The sequence below is a fragment of the Mustela erminea genome, chromosome 9 (assembly GCF_009829155.1).
Source record: "Mustela erminea isolate mMusErm1 chromosome 9, mMusErm1.Pri, whole genome shotgun sequence".
NCBI classification, from domain to species: Eukaryota; Metazoa; Chordata; class Mammalia; order Carnivora; family Mustelidae; genus Mustela; species Mustela erminea.
In genome coordinates this window covers 112,111,882-112,125,562 of record NC_045622.1, presented here as the reverse complement: position 1 = coordinate 112,125,562, position 13,681 = coordinate 112,111,882, and the positions used below count along the sequence as shown (strand labels likewise).

At 63.1% G+C, this 13,681-nt stretch overlaps 1 protein-coding gene across 5 annotated transcripts in view; it reads left to right on the top strand.

Moving 5' to 3' along the window:
- KCNQ1 (potassium voltage-gated channel subfamily Q member 1) overlaps positions 1-13,681 on the top strand; it is a 307,863-nt gene that overhangs the window by 152,238 nt on the left and 141,944 nt on the right. The gene's annotated exons all lie outside the window — the stretch shown is intronic.

Genomic DNA, 13,681 nt, shown 5'->3' with positions numbered 1-13,681 from the left:
GCAGATCAATTGGAAAAGAGGCTGTGTTGTCATGGCCGCGCGAATCAAAGTCAACAGTCCCCTGAAGCCGGGAACGAGTTACATAAAACTCGAGAGTTTTCCAGAGACGCCGTGGCCAGAGCGCACCCTACACGTACTCGCTGGTTTCTGGAAGAATCTCTCCTCTCCCGAGCCCGCGGGACAGAGCCCGCGCAGCATCTCGTTTCGAGGAGAGCCTGGGGCTCTGCAGAGGGCTGGAGGGCACCCCTTCCCATCCGAGTGGGGGTGGGCTCCCTGGGAGCCTGCCCGGGGTCTGCTCTCCCTCTGGTTCTGCCTCGTGCTGTCAAAAACCTCTTTGTGCGGGAGCAGCCCCTGTTCCTCGGACTGACATGAACCAGAGCCCACAGCAGCGGGCGGTGGGGCGGCCTCTTAGCCAGGCGCCCCAGCCCCCGGCGCAGGGCTGCCTGCTCACTGCCCGGCCAGCATCTGCACGCCGCGCCAGGCCTTACCTCTCGCGATCGCGCACAACCAGTACTAATCCCACTAAAGCAGGCTTTACACACACACGCGCGGCAGAGCACAATCAGAGCCCACAAGAGGCTGTCCTGAAAATTCAGGCTGTCCCACCCGGCGCCAGATTCCCATGTTTCCTTCCCTAGAGGTGAGCACGGTTTGCGGTCTCCGCTCCGTTCCTCCGACGGCTCTTACACGAGGGAGGGGGTCTCTACGCCTCTCCTGACGTGGACCACCGACTGCCACGCACAACCGCATGGTGTGCGTGTCTGTTTGCAGTTCCCCTTCCTGGAGCTGATGGCCAAGTGTGCCCTATATCTTTTGAGGCTGCCCAGACGAGGTGGACGCACACAGGGTGGCACCCCCGAGAAGCACTTTCATCAAGTGTTCGTGCGCACAGGCACGTGGGCGCACATGCACGTGCGGGGTCCCGCGCACTGGGTCCCATGCCCTGGGGTCCTGCGCACTGGGGTCCCGCGCTGCTGCTTCCAGGATCGGTGTGCGTGGCCACAGCTCTCAGCCCACTGCCATGGGCTGCCCCCGCGCGGGGCTGTGCTTATGGGGGCTCTGGTCCCTGCGGCATCGGTTCAATGCCGGTGAACACGGACGCCCCTCCTGCCCGAGAGGAGGCATGCAGATGGTGGGCCGGGAAGGCCGTCAGGAGGCTGAGGAGTCGGGCTGGCGGCTGGGGGCGGTGGCGCTGGTCAGCGAGCTTTCCATCCTCGGATGTAGGGGTGGGCCCCTGAGGGAGGCCGGGTCGGGTGGAGGGCAACATGACTTCCCTGCAGCTGGCAGGCAGGGCCAGCAGGGACACACAGCGGCCCCAAGAGGACAGAGCCCTGGCCACCCTGCCGAGCTGCACACCTCACCATGGGCGTCCTGCTTCAAGCAAGTCCACCACTCATTTCTTGGTAGGCATGTGGCCCCCGCGCGCACTGCTCAAAGGCAAGATGGCCGGGTGTTCTGGCTGAGTCTGGAGTAAGACGCGGAGCGCATCTCCCTCTCACTAACAGCTGCGGACGTTCCACTGTCCCACGAGTGCATTATGTCCCCATCGATGGGCGTACGGGGCCGCGGAAGCCCGCCGTTAACCCCTCGGAGGTTCACTAAGGAACTGCCCGTTTACGAAGTTCGCGCATCTCTTGCCACCGAACACTGTCCGTCTCCTCCCGGGGCTCACCCCTGCTCCAGCTCCGTCTGCAAGGTCTCTTTCTAGGCTGCCCCGCACCAAACAAGGACGCTACAAAATGAATCAACTATAGAGGGGAACTGTGAGTCTCGCCATGATGTGAGACTTCACGAGGTCCCGGGAAGTGAAACCAAAGACTCCAGCAGAGACGGGGCAGAGGAAACCCATCCCCAGGTGGAGAGACCGTCCAGGCCGGTACGGCGACATGGGCTGCTCAGGGCACAGCGAAGGAAGTAGGAAACCAGAGGCAGGCCCCTGGGTGCAGCATCGTGTGCCTGTGACAGTGACCCGCACGGCCTTATGCCCATGAGAGCGGCTCCGTGTGCCCATGCCTCCGTGAGAGCAGCCCGTGTGCCCACGACAGCGGCCCCATACGTCCGTACACCCGTGAAAGCGGTTCCGTGCGTCCTCACGCCCGTGAAGGCAGCTCCATGCGGCCATGGCCATGAGCGTGGCCCAGTGTGTCCTGCGCCCCCACCCACACCGTCCCCAGCAGACCAAGTCCCGGCTTTTATCTGCATTCATCGGCTGGACGAGAAATGCCCTGCTGGAGTTCTGATGTCAGTGTCTTTTATTATGAATGAGGGCTTTATCTTTTCAGATAACTAACAACATTTCTTTTTGTTCTGTGTTCCATCTTCCCATACTCTCGGCTCTTGAAGGTCTCTTACTGATTTATAGGTAGTCAGCATGTGTCAAACATATTTTGCGCCAATTTTTCTTTCGTCTTTTAGTCTCTATAATGTTTTTCTGCGGGTGGGAATTTTAAATTTTGATGTGAACTTTGGCAATCTTTTGTGACTTGGGGTCCATCCTGGCTGTACATTTTGAAAAAACGTCTTGGTCGTGAGACTGTTTTCGGGGATTCGCTCCTGTTTCCTTGTGCTATCTGTGCTCCACCTTTTTTACATGTAAATAGAGCTTCCTCTGGGTTTGGTGTAAGAAATCACTAAATGCGGTGTGTTTCCTGTGCGTCTACCTGGTGGTCTCAGCATGAGTCGCTACAGCACATCACCTTCTCTCCACGGACTGATCAGACTCTCCTGTCCTCTGTGTCTGCTTGTAGACGGCCTCCTGGACGGCCGATGGGCCCGGGGATAGGCCAGGCGTGGGGGTCTGACTTGGGAATTGTACGATGCACTTGTCAGAGGGGCCGGGCTCCCCCCATTCCTATTACTGGAAAGCCACCTGGTGCCGCCGACCAGGGAATCCACGGTATGGCCTTGGATCAGAACGTTCGTCAGATGGAGACGCAGGATTAGCTCTGGAGTTGACAGGAAGCCGAGGGTTTGGGGCTGAGCCCTCGCCTGGGTCACTAGGAGTGTCAAGGAGCTGGAGTGCAGGCTTCTTCCTGGGCTCGCTCACACAGCCCGAGGGCTGGGGTGCTGTGACAACCGCGCCGGCCAGCGGGTCTCCACGTCCCTCCCTGGAGAGGAGGAACCATCTCCTTGTCCGGTCTGGGCTCCCAGACCCAGTGCAGCCTTCCAGCCTTGTCCTGATGAAACCAGCCCAGAGGAAGGCTGCCCTCGTCCCCTGTCCCCCTGCGCCCCTGCCTGGCATTGTCCTTTTCTGAGTCGGGAATAAGAGGTCACGCTTACAGGCAGATCCAGGCAGATCTGGAGCCACAGCCCAAGTTCAAACCCTTGGCCAGGGTCTCGGGCTCCCCACCTGTAAAACGGGGATGACGAGAGAGCGTGCTTCCGGGGCACTGCTCGGGGATAGAAGGGACCCTGGCGCAAAGCACACAGGAAGGCTCCAGTGCCGGCCACGGCTGGTGTGCGCCCTTCCCAGCTTTAGGCCGCTGGCTGCAGGTACTGCCGAGGCCGCTGGGGAGGGAGCCCGAACCAGGAGGCTCGGCTGCAGAAAGCAGCACTATGCACGCGCGCGACCCCGTCTGAGAGGACAGGTGCTCTTTAAAACCCGTGGCCCCTCTAGAGCCCGGGGGGTAGGGGTCAGGCTGCCCCAGGGAGCTCCAGGTGATGCCTTTTCAGAATCTTACAGACTTTGGAATCGACATGTCTGATTTTTTAAAAAAGCATGTACCCGTGTGTGTGACCCTCTCCATTCTCTTGGTATTTTCTATGGAAGCTGCGATCGATTTAGATGGACTTAGAATACATCTTTTTTATAGAAACAGCCTTTCTAGCCACATGCAAGTTTATCTCTGTGTTCAAGACAGCTGTAATATCCCTCAATATTTTTCAGCCCTTTGTTTGTACGGATTCTGTACATTTTAAAATTCATTATTGGGTATTTTTAGGACTGTTGATTTTTTTAGCATGGGGATCATGATTTTCTTAATTAGACTTTTTATTTTGAGATAACTGCAGATTCACATGCAATCAGGGATAATTGATGCCACGTGTCCTTTACCCACGCACGCCCCCCCCCCGACATCTTGCAGACCACAGGCTTAGATCGCCAGCAGGATCAGCAGGATCCAGACAGTGACCCAGGGGCGCTCCTGTCACCCGCACAGTCTCTCATGTCACCCCTTCAGCCGTACGCACTCCCTCCCACCCCGCCGTGTCCTCAGCCCCCGGCAGCCACCCATCTGTTCTGCATTTCGAGTCTGTCCTGACGAGAACACTCTGTAAGTGACCGAGGCTGTAGGACCTCCTACGACGGGCTCGCGCCCCACACGGCTCCCTGGAGACCCCCCAGGCTGCCTGGTGTCCACGCGCGTTCTTGGTGTGATGCTGCTCGGGCTTGGATCTTCAAAGCCGATTTTTAGCGGGGTTTGGGGTTCTCGTGGAGGGAAGAGGTGTGACCACCCGTGGGGCTCCGGCTCTGTTAGGGCGGCTCTGGGCGCCTTCATCCAGAAGGGGATCACTTTAAATGAGCCTCTCACAGCAAAGTTTCTGTGAGAATTTTTTGTTTTGCTTTTCGTTTCCCTTTTGAAGCTGCTTTACTGCGGTACGACTGACCGACCAGATCTGTACGTCAGTAACGTGTCCGCAGGTGAAGTTTGGGGAGAAGCGCGCCCATGAGGCGGTCCCCGCGTTCTCAGCCCTAAAGCGACCGTGAGCTCCCCAAGTTCCGTCTCGCTGCCGCTCTCACTGGCACGGTTATCGTCAGCATCATTACTGTTTTAGACGGGCACTTCCCCCAGACCTGCCCTCCCAGCAGCCTGTGGACGACACTGTGCAGTGCCGCTCCCTGGAGTCCCCAGCGCCGGACCCACGCATCCTGCAGGGCTGACCCTCTGCGCAGGGGTCGGGGGGACCGGCCCCCAGCCCACCTGCCACCTCCGAGGCCTTCGCCCGCTGCGGTCTGACGGCTCTGGACACTTCATGCAACTGGTGTCGCCCTGTGTCCTCCTGCGTCGCTTATTTCAGCGTCCCCCCCCATTCACCCATGCGGTCACCATCGGCAGGATTGCCTTCTTGTGAGAGCATTCTTGGACAACAGCTCCATTTCTGAATACTAGCAGGGCAGAGAAAGAAAGTCCTTTTATATCGCTGACGTCTGATGAAGCCTGGAGTAGAAGGAAGCAAGTGAGCTCCCTGGCGGGTAGAAGCGGGGCTTCGGGGAACCGCGGGGGGCGGGGGGGCAGCCCGGCGGGGGGGCAGCCCGGGGGCCGTCCTCGGGGGACCGCGAGGCGAGCCAGGACTCCCAGGACTTCCTGTCTCCCCACCAGCCCACCCAGCTCCGTCTGCCTCCAGCTATGTGACCCTTAGTCGAGCTCCCTCCTCACCCTCACGGAGAGGATGGGTTCTTGGAGCTGGGGTAACTGCAGAGGAAGAATGGGGACCCCATGAAACTTCTAGGGGGAGGGGGGGTCAGCCAACCTCCTGGCCTCAGGCTACCTTGATGGGATATGGGGCTTCACAAAGACCCCCATGTGGTCCAGGCTGGGCCAACCCCCAAAGCCTGGAAGGAGCTTGCCTTTCATGTTTCTGGAGGTTTCTGATGTCCCCTGCTCAGCCCCCGACCTTCTCACACACACACACACACACACACACACTCAGCTAAGGGCAAGGGGGCAGGTCCAGTCTATAACTTCGGCCCCCAGGGCTGGTTCGTGCAGGAGCCAGGCTGTCAGAGCTTTGAGAAGCTTTGAGAACATTCAGCACGATGTCCTGCAAGCGGAAGGTGGACGCCTCTCTTCTCCGGCCAGGAAGGGGGTGCATGAGCACCCCAGGCCCCGTGCAGGCCCGGGGGCCGGCGGGAGCCGGGCAGGCCAGTCCCCGCTCTCTCTGCGGGCCTGGTCTGCGCTCCCCGGGCAGCCAGGTGCTCCCAAGGAGGCGCGGCACTGCCATCCGGGCGAAGGGAAAACTCACGGGCCCCGCACGTGCTCTGAGGTGAGGAATAGTCTTCCGAGAACCAGAGTACTGGACTCCCCTCAGCCAGGCGCTGCGCTTTCTAAACACGATTTCACTAATCTGCCCATCGGGGCAGCTTTTGATGCAGGAGTATTATCACTCTTGTTTTATATGTGATCCACCTGAGGCCTGAAAGGTGCAGGCTACGGCCCAGGGTCACCAAGCCCATGGTGCCCTTGAGCGGTGGATCTAACAGAGTCACGGCGGCTCCTCCACTGTCCCCTGGTATCATCTGAAACAAGCCAAGCTCCCCAGACCCTCTCGCCTAACCCCAGACAGGGAAAGACGCACCCTCTGGGTCTTGGCTGAAATGTCGCTACCGCAGACTGGGCCGCTGAGAACCCCACGCCCCACCCCCCACTCTTAATGGATAACTGCCTGTTTGTTTGTGCTCAAGGGCTCGCTGGCCTCTCCGGCAAGCGCGAGGGGCCGGGGGAGGCAGAAGCAGACCTTTCGGCTCAGTGTCGTTATCTTCGGGCTTAATCCACGTGGAGCCCCTCACGGCCCCTCTGTGAATGTTTGATGAAGCAAGAGTGAATGAGTAAGCGAGGCAGGTGGGGCCGGGCCGGGCCGCTGCCACGTAGCCTGCGGCAGGCCTCGGCGCGGCCTGGGGACACTCTGGAGCTCCCCTGCCCCTGCCCTTCCTGCAGGGCTCTGGTCACATTCCGCTGGCCGTGGCCGCTGTGAGTCCAGAGTCGACCCAAGGTCTCTGATCACAAAGGACCCCTCCCCCCAGGCCCAGTCCCTTCTGCTGCCGGCCTGGAAGTGAGGGAGATCAGATGCCTTCACGACGACGACCCTCTGGGGGCCTAGTATGTACAGGCCACTCCGGCTTTTACAGATCGGGAAACTGAGGCTGGGGGGGCGGACGCTCCCGCGAGGACGGTGTGGGCACCTGGGAGGGGCTCAGGGGCTGCGCGCGCAGAGGCCGGAGTCTCCTTGCCACCAGGCTGGGCTCAGAGCTCTGTCTTGCCGGCAGAGAGGACGTCTCCCCCCACACCCCATGGCAGGCCTCCTCCTGCCAGCCTGAGAACCAGGGGCCTTTCGACCCTCCCGTCCGCAGGGTACTTCTCCGCAGCTCAGGAGGTGAGGGGAGGGACCGGCATCAGGAATGGGACCCCCTGGCAGGCTGGGACACGGCGGGTGACAGCTGAAGGTGAGGGGCGGAGGGGCGGCTCCGGCGATCCCCAGCCCCCGGGCCTGAGGACGCGCAGGGGTGTTCCAGTTTGCAAGGGGAGCCTCGCCAAGGCCAGGGTTTCCACGCGAGGCACTAGGGCCTGCGGAGGCTGCCCCAGGGCTCTGACGGGTCAAGCGAGAGCAGGAATCGTGTTGTGATTCCATCAAAGACGGTTCTGCTCCGTTCTGGGCAAACATGTGGGGCGGCTGACAGACGCAGAGATTTCTATCCCGGAGCAGGCGTTAGAGACCCGAGAGCCCCCAACCGCGGCCCGAGCCCGGGAGCGCTGCAGGGCACGGCTCCGTCCGGCCGCTCTCCGACTCCGACTCCGATGCCACCGGGAGCCCCTCGCGCCCCCTGCGCCCCCCGCGCCCCCCGCGCCCTGGCCCAGGGGCCCCTCTGCGCCGTCTCCCGGGGCGAGCGCCCAGCCGGCCACCTGGGCCCCGGCCGCCGCGGGCTCCGCACACATCCGCTTTGTGGGCGTCCTCGCCGCGGCCCCACACTCGCGGCCGCCTGTCTCTTCCAAACACAAACACAAAAGCCGGCCAGAGGTGCGCGCTCCGCGGCCTTTTTCCTAGTCAGACAGGACGCGGCGACTGTCTTTTCTTTCTGTCCACTTAGGAGCATTTCCCTGGCAACCCTGCGTCTCCTTCGTCAACACCGGCTAACTCCCTCCGTCCCCTTTATCAAGACATTGTTTAGAGCAAATAACTCATTAGCTGGTCCGGCCGCTCGGGAAGCCTTTCAGAGCGGCTCTCGAGAGGGCCTTTCCCCTGAGAACGGGCCACGCCGCCGGGCGCAGGAAGAGCGGTGCCCGCGGGGGCCGGCCGCCTCCGCCAGCAGGCAGGCAGCTGTCCGCTCACCAGCCGTGGCCCCTGCCCTCTGGGTGGACCGGCTAACTGAACAAGAGGGGAGCTGCCGTGGCTGCAGCGACGTCCCCAGTCCTGACCCCATGTCTCTCCTGTGAGGTGGCCCAGCCGTGCAGAAAGGGGACCCGGGACCCCCTGCCGGGCCAACGCAAGCCCCCGGGGTCACGTGGGCTCTGCCCTCGCGGATTCCTCGGCTTCCCCGCAGCCGCCTCTTTCACTGGGAAACGGGCTCTGGTAGACCTCGCTCCAGAACTTTCTGGCTGGCCTCCCTTCTCTTTCCCCACTCCCACTGTTAGGCGTTGGAAAGGCACTAGGTTTGCTTTCTTGGTGCAGTGACCCTGGCCGGGAGGCAAGTCCTGCGTCGGTGGCCCCGAAGCCGAGGCTGAGCTCTCCCAGGAGAAAAAGAGGTTGGCCAGCCAGGCGGGGAGCTGGTGGCCGCGGGGTCCAGGGGTGGGGGAGGGCCGCTCTAGAAGGGGCATGGGAACCGGCTGCCTCCTACTCTGCCCTGTGGGCTGCTCCGGTCATGGGCAGGGCTGGGGTCTCCCCGCAAGGCAGGCCCGGGGCCAGCCTCCTCCAGGGAGCTCCCCAGGATGCAGATTTTCTATCAGGGCACCCTGTGTTCCTGACCCACACAGGATACGGAGTCACTCCAGCGGACTTGGGAGTGGAGCAGCTTCCGTTTTCTTAAGGTCCTGCTGCTTGTCACCCATGACAAGCCTCCCGGGTCCCTCTCACTGCTGGCTTGAACACAGGCGCCTCCTGGGACAGCTCGGACTGGTATCGGCATGTCCCCTTGCACAGAGACCTGAACCCCAGGCAGGAAGCCCCATGTGCCTCCCACCTGACAGGCCCTGGGCAGCGGGGCACCACAAGAGTAACCAGAGCTTGTGGCCGCCGCGGGGTGGGACATAAGCCCTCAAGGGCCCAAAGGCCCCTCCTAGACTCTGGAGTCTCAGAAACCCCATGTGGGCTTCAGGCCTTGCAGACTGGGTTTTGGGGGCTTATGGCTACTCGGGAGAAGGGTGGTTCCTAGACGGCCTCCCGGCGGCACACCAGGGGCTCGGCCATCACCTGGGCTAGGGGAGGCCACCTGGTCCCTATGGACGAGCCCGCCAGAGCACCTGAGTACCACGGGCAAAGCGTGCATACTGCGGGCTTCGGTCCGCTCCCAGCAGAGTCAGGGTGGGGCTCGCTCTAGCCCCCCTCAGGCTCCGGGCAGTCAGACGGACGGCGGAGCAGAGAAGGGCGCTGGGTCAGTGTCGATGGCAAAGTGTGGGCCTTCAACCCGTCTCAAGGCCTCATTCTGGGTTTTCGTGCTTCCCTGAGAACACAGCTGTGCCTGCCCACCCCATGTCCCTCCAGCCCCCCCAGCGGCTCCGTCCGGACATTATGTGACCCTCCTCGGGCCTGGGGATGCATGTGACAAAGGTCCCCACCCCAGGAATGCTGTTGGCCTGGGAAGCCAGACCCCAGACTCCAGCGGACCGGGCCTGGCCGGGGCAGGAACATGCTCGGTTGGGCGTGGCGGGGCGTCCCCGAGCCCCTGATCAGGAGACCCAGATCCCAACGCCCAGAGCCCCTGCCTGCCAAGTTTCTGTGATTGTTTTGAAACACTTCCCACCAACAGACACCCCCACCCACCCCCAGGGTAGCCTCGTTCGAGCCCGGAACAACAGCTCCCAGTGCTGGGCCGCTCGCTGCCGCGAAGACAGCTGCTGTAACCAGATCGCAAGCCTCGCTGCCAGCACTTTCCACATGAGCGCGTCTGCTCTTAGGCTGAGCTCCGGGCGGTGCAGAGCCCGGCTGCTGGACCAGACGTCGGTCCCCACCTTGATGGCAGACGTGTATGTGTGGAGGGATGCTTCGTTCAGCCCCAGGGTCACCCCAGGGCTAGCGGCCTTTGGCGATAAAGCCTGGTCTCCTCAGCCCACCCCCGCCCAACAGCCAAAGGGCCGCGGGTGCGCTCCCCGCTGGCTGGCAGACCCTGGGGTATGGCCACCCTGGCTGGCCTAGAGGCCAACCCAGGTTTAGGAGAGCCTCCGGGACACCCACGTGCCCGGTCCTCCTCCGGGGACCCCTTGCCGCTCGCTGGGGTGGGAGTCGGAGCTCGGTGTGGAGACCTGGCAGTCTCAGCAACAGGTAGAGAGGGACCCCAGAAAGTGATACTGATGTCCTGAACAGGAGACACACAGGCCCCTGGAGCCACCCGACCCCGGCCTGGCCCACTGCATGCACAGTGTGCAGGAACGCTGGGCTCCCTGATGGCAGTGGGATGCGGGCTGGACAGCCCAGCTCTGCGGGGCTTCTGCTAAGTGCACACCCCCCAAGGGCCCAGCTATCCAGCTGTGTTCCTGCCCACCCTGGGGCTGTTCTGGGAACCAGGTCCCAGAGCCTAGGGTGGTATACGGACACAAATGAACCAGCAGCCAGCAGAGCCTGGGGAGACCGAGGACAGGGGTCCCCGGCCATGCTCCTGAGCCACCTGGCCCAGTACGATCCCGTCCAGACCTTGTTCCTGAGGAGTCTCAAAGGCCAGAGTCGGGGTGTCCTGCGGAAATCCTGATGGGGTGGAAAATCCCCAGCCGTGGGGCCCCGGGCTCGGCTATGAGTCTGGACTTCTCCTGCCGGCTGGGGTCAGCCAGGCTCGCTGCTTCCTGCTTCCCTTTGATGTCTCCTGTGTGAGGGAGGGGTGGGCACCCGTCTGCGCGCGGGCTCGCTCGACTGCGACCGGAGTCTGTGCTTCTGGGGCCTGGGCATGCTGGGGTCAGGCAGAGGACCCAGCGGGGCTGAGAGGGAGGCCAGTGGAAAAACCCCAGCCGTCGCAGAGAGCTCCAGGGGGAGAGGGAGGGTCTGCTTCGAGGCAGAGGGCACGTTCACTTCCACAAGGCCCTCCCAACTGGCCAGTCTGATCGGGAGGGAGGTGCCTCTATGAGCTTCTGTCTAGGTGGGGAAACTGAGGCCCCTGGACAGTCCCAGCGTGCCATTCTCAGGAACGCTTGGGGGCTTGGGAAGCGGGGGTACCTTCTGTGGGATTGTGACCAGCGGTTACCTCCCTCCTGCCCTGCACACGGCTCGACTGCCTGGGGGCAGGGTGGTCTGGCCCCCACCTGCCTTTGGGACCCTGAGAAGGGAAAGCCAAGAGGTGCAGGTGACCCAGAGACCCAGGGACCCTTTGGGGACCCTCCCTTTTCAAGGTTCACACCCGCTGAGCCCGCTGCCTTTGGTGTCGGGGACTCAGAGAAGCGACTTTGAAGCCAGCCCCTGGGGTGTGCTCCTATCGGCACCTGCAAATCATCTCCCACCTGACCCCAGGACTCAGCACCACTCTTGGGATGCCCCCCGCCCCCAGCTTGAGGCCCTTCTGGTGGCCTAGGAAGAGGGCCCGGAGGGGGTAGGAGCAGCCCCAGCAGGGGAAATGGAGAAGGCGGAGGAGCGCCCTGCCTGCCGGCACACAGGCCCCTGAGACGGCCGCCCTCTCCTCGGCCTCCCACCCGAGCTAGAGATGCCCGGTGTCTTGAGAAGCCCTCTCTCCCCTGCCCTGGCGCCTCATCCCTCCTAGGTTCCACACCTGGTGCTCCCTCGCCTGGCCTGCCAGTCTAGGGGCTCGCAGAGGGGCCCGTCAGACGCCCCCGTGTCCCGGCACGAGGCCTGCACAGGGGGAACAGAATGAGTGATGGACTAGAGACTCGAGTAGAAATCTGCTAGTGGGAGATCCCTGGGTTCACCGACACCCACACATTTCGGGAACAACGGAAGCCAACAGGTGGCCCCCGGCCTGGCGGCAGGAACGGGTGGGACAACAGGCAAGTGGCCTGCGGGGCGGGCGGCGCTTGCGGAGTGGCTGCTGGGGACAGGGCCCTCTGCACCTGGACCGGGCACGGTCCCACTTGCTGACGGGAAGCCGGGTGGGGGGTGGCATCTGGCTCCCAGCAGCTCGAGCAGGAAGAGGATGCCTTCTCGGGCAGCACTTGGCCCTCCCAGGGGTCCAGCCGGGCTTTGGCATCCCTCTTGGCACCTAGCCCTGCATGTGCAGGGCGGGCCTCTTGGGCTCCCGGGCTGCCTTCCCCCATGACACCGACAGGGACGGGCCCTAGTGGCACCTGGGGACAGGCTGCTTGGGCCGGCCCTGCCTCGCTTCCGTCCCCGGTTCTGTGGCAGGGCAGAAGCTTCCACAGTGTCTGCGTCTGCCTTCCGAGGTCAGGATGGGGCCTGACAAGGGCCCCCTAGCCGTCCCTGTTCACGAGAGGGCATGGTGGGCTGGTCTCCGCAGAAACCTGGCTAACTTCTGCCGTGGCAGGGCTGGGGGCCTTGGGCGGGACGCTCGGCCAGGCTACACCTCCCTCCCCGTTGGGGCTGTCACAAGGGCTCTCTGAAGTCGAACGTGAGGACATCGAGTCACTGGACAGTGGAGGACGCTGCTGGGGTGGCTGTCTGGCCTATGGCATGTGGCCATCCTGAAACACCTCTGTCTCCCTCCCTTGAGAACAACCTAGGGCCAGGCGTGGGACGACTGTGAGGGCAGAGGCCGGGTCCCGGGGCCTTGGGGAGGGCCGCAGGCCCCATCACGAAGAAAGTGCTACAGGGGCCGGGGGTGAAACAAGAAGTGACAACAGGGGACAGAACCCCAGGCCTCGTGCGGCCAAGGGGGGCACAGGATGGGTCCGCGGGTGCACGCTGGTGCGGGAGCTACGGGCTGCGGTATTAGGACTTGGGGGCGCACGGAGGCCGGCGGTTAGAAGGTCTGAATGGTTGAGGCCGAGGTGCGGTCCCTGGAGCCCTCGGGCCAGGGGCCATGGTCCTGGTCCCCTGGAGGCCACCCCCCACTGCCGGGACCCGGTGCCAGAGGCCCAGGAGTGGGAGACACAGCTCCCGGGGGCGGGGTGGGGGGTTCTGTCCCGGGGGGTAGGTCCAGCTCCTTCCGGCCAGTCTTGAAGGTTCGTTCGGGAGCGCAGGGTGCGGACAGTGGCCAGGTGTGGGAGGAGTGAGCGGCTTTGGGGGAGCTGAGGGAGGGAGGGAACGGGGAGCCTTTGTTCTCGAGGCGCATGGGTTCCTGGCGACACCGGGGTGGGGGCTGGGCAGAGTCCCTCGCAGGGACTTCTGGGAGGGGCGCTCAGGGCTCAGCTGTGTTTAAAAATTAGCAAGCAGGGGAGTTGCAGGTTCTGCACTTAACCCCTTTTGAGCCTTGGAGGCCTGTGCGAACTGTGAATCAGGGAGGCTGAGCGGGAAGGCGGCCGCCGCCGCCCCCGTGAACAGCCGGCCTGCTGGGTCTCTGGGTCCAGGCTTTGGGGCCGAGAAACTGCTGGAAAGTGCTGTCTGCGTGGGGTCTGCGAAGCGCCCTGCCCCCCTCCCGGGCTCCAACGTTGATAGGCTCTTCGTTTTCTCCTCCGGCCCTATTCAAGGCCGTTTCTCAGCTTTCCAAAAAGGTTGGGGGGATTTTCCACCCCGTGAGGCTCTGAAACCACTCGGCAAGGGCGAGGCCGCCCCGCGGGGGTGACCGGGCTTCCTCCCGCACGTGCTGTGGGGACAGCCCCTCTGCGCCACGGTTCCCAAAGCACAACGACAGGAAGCAGGACAGCGCGTCTGTCCTGGGCAGCCGTGGGCAGCACAGCCCGTGGGGCCAGGTGTAGGT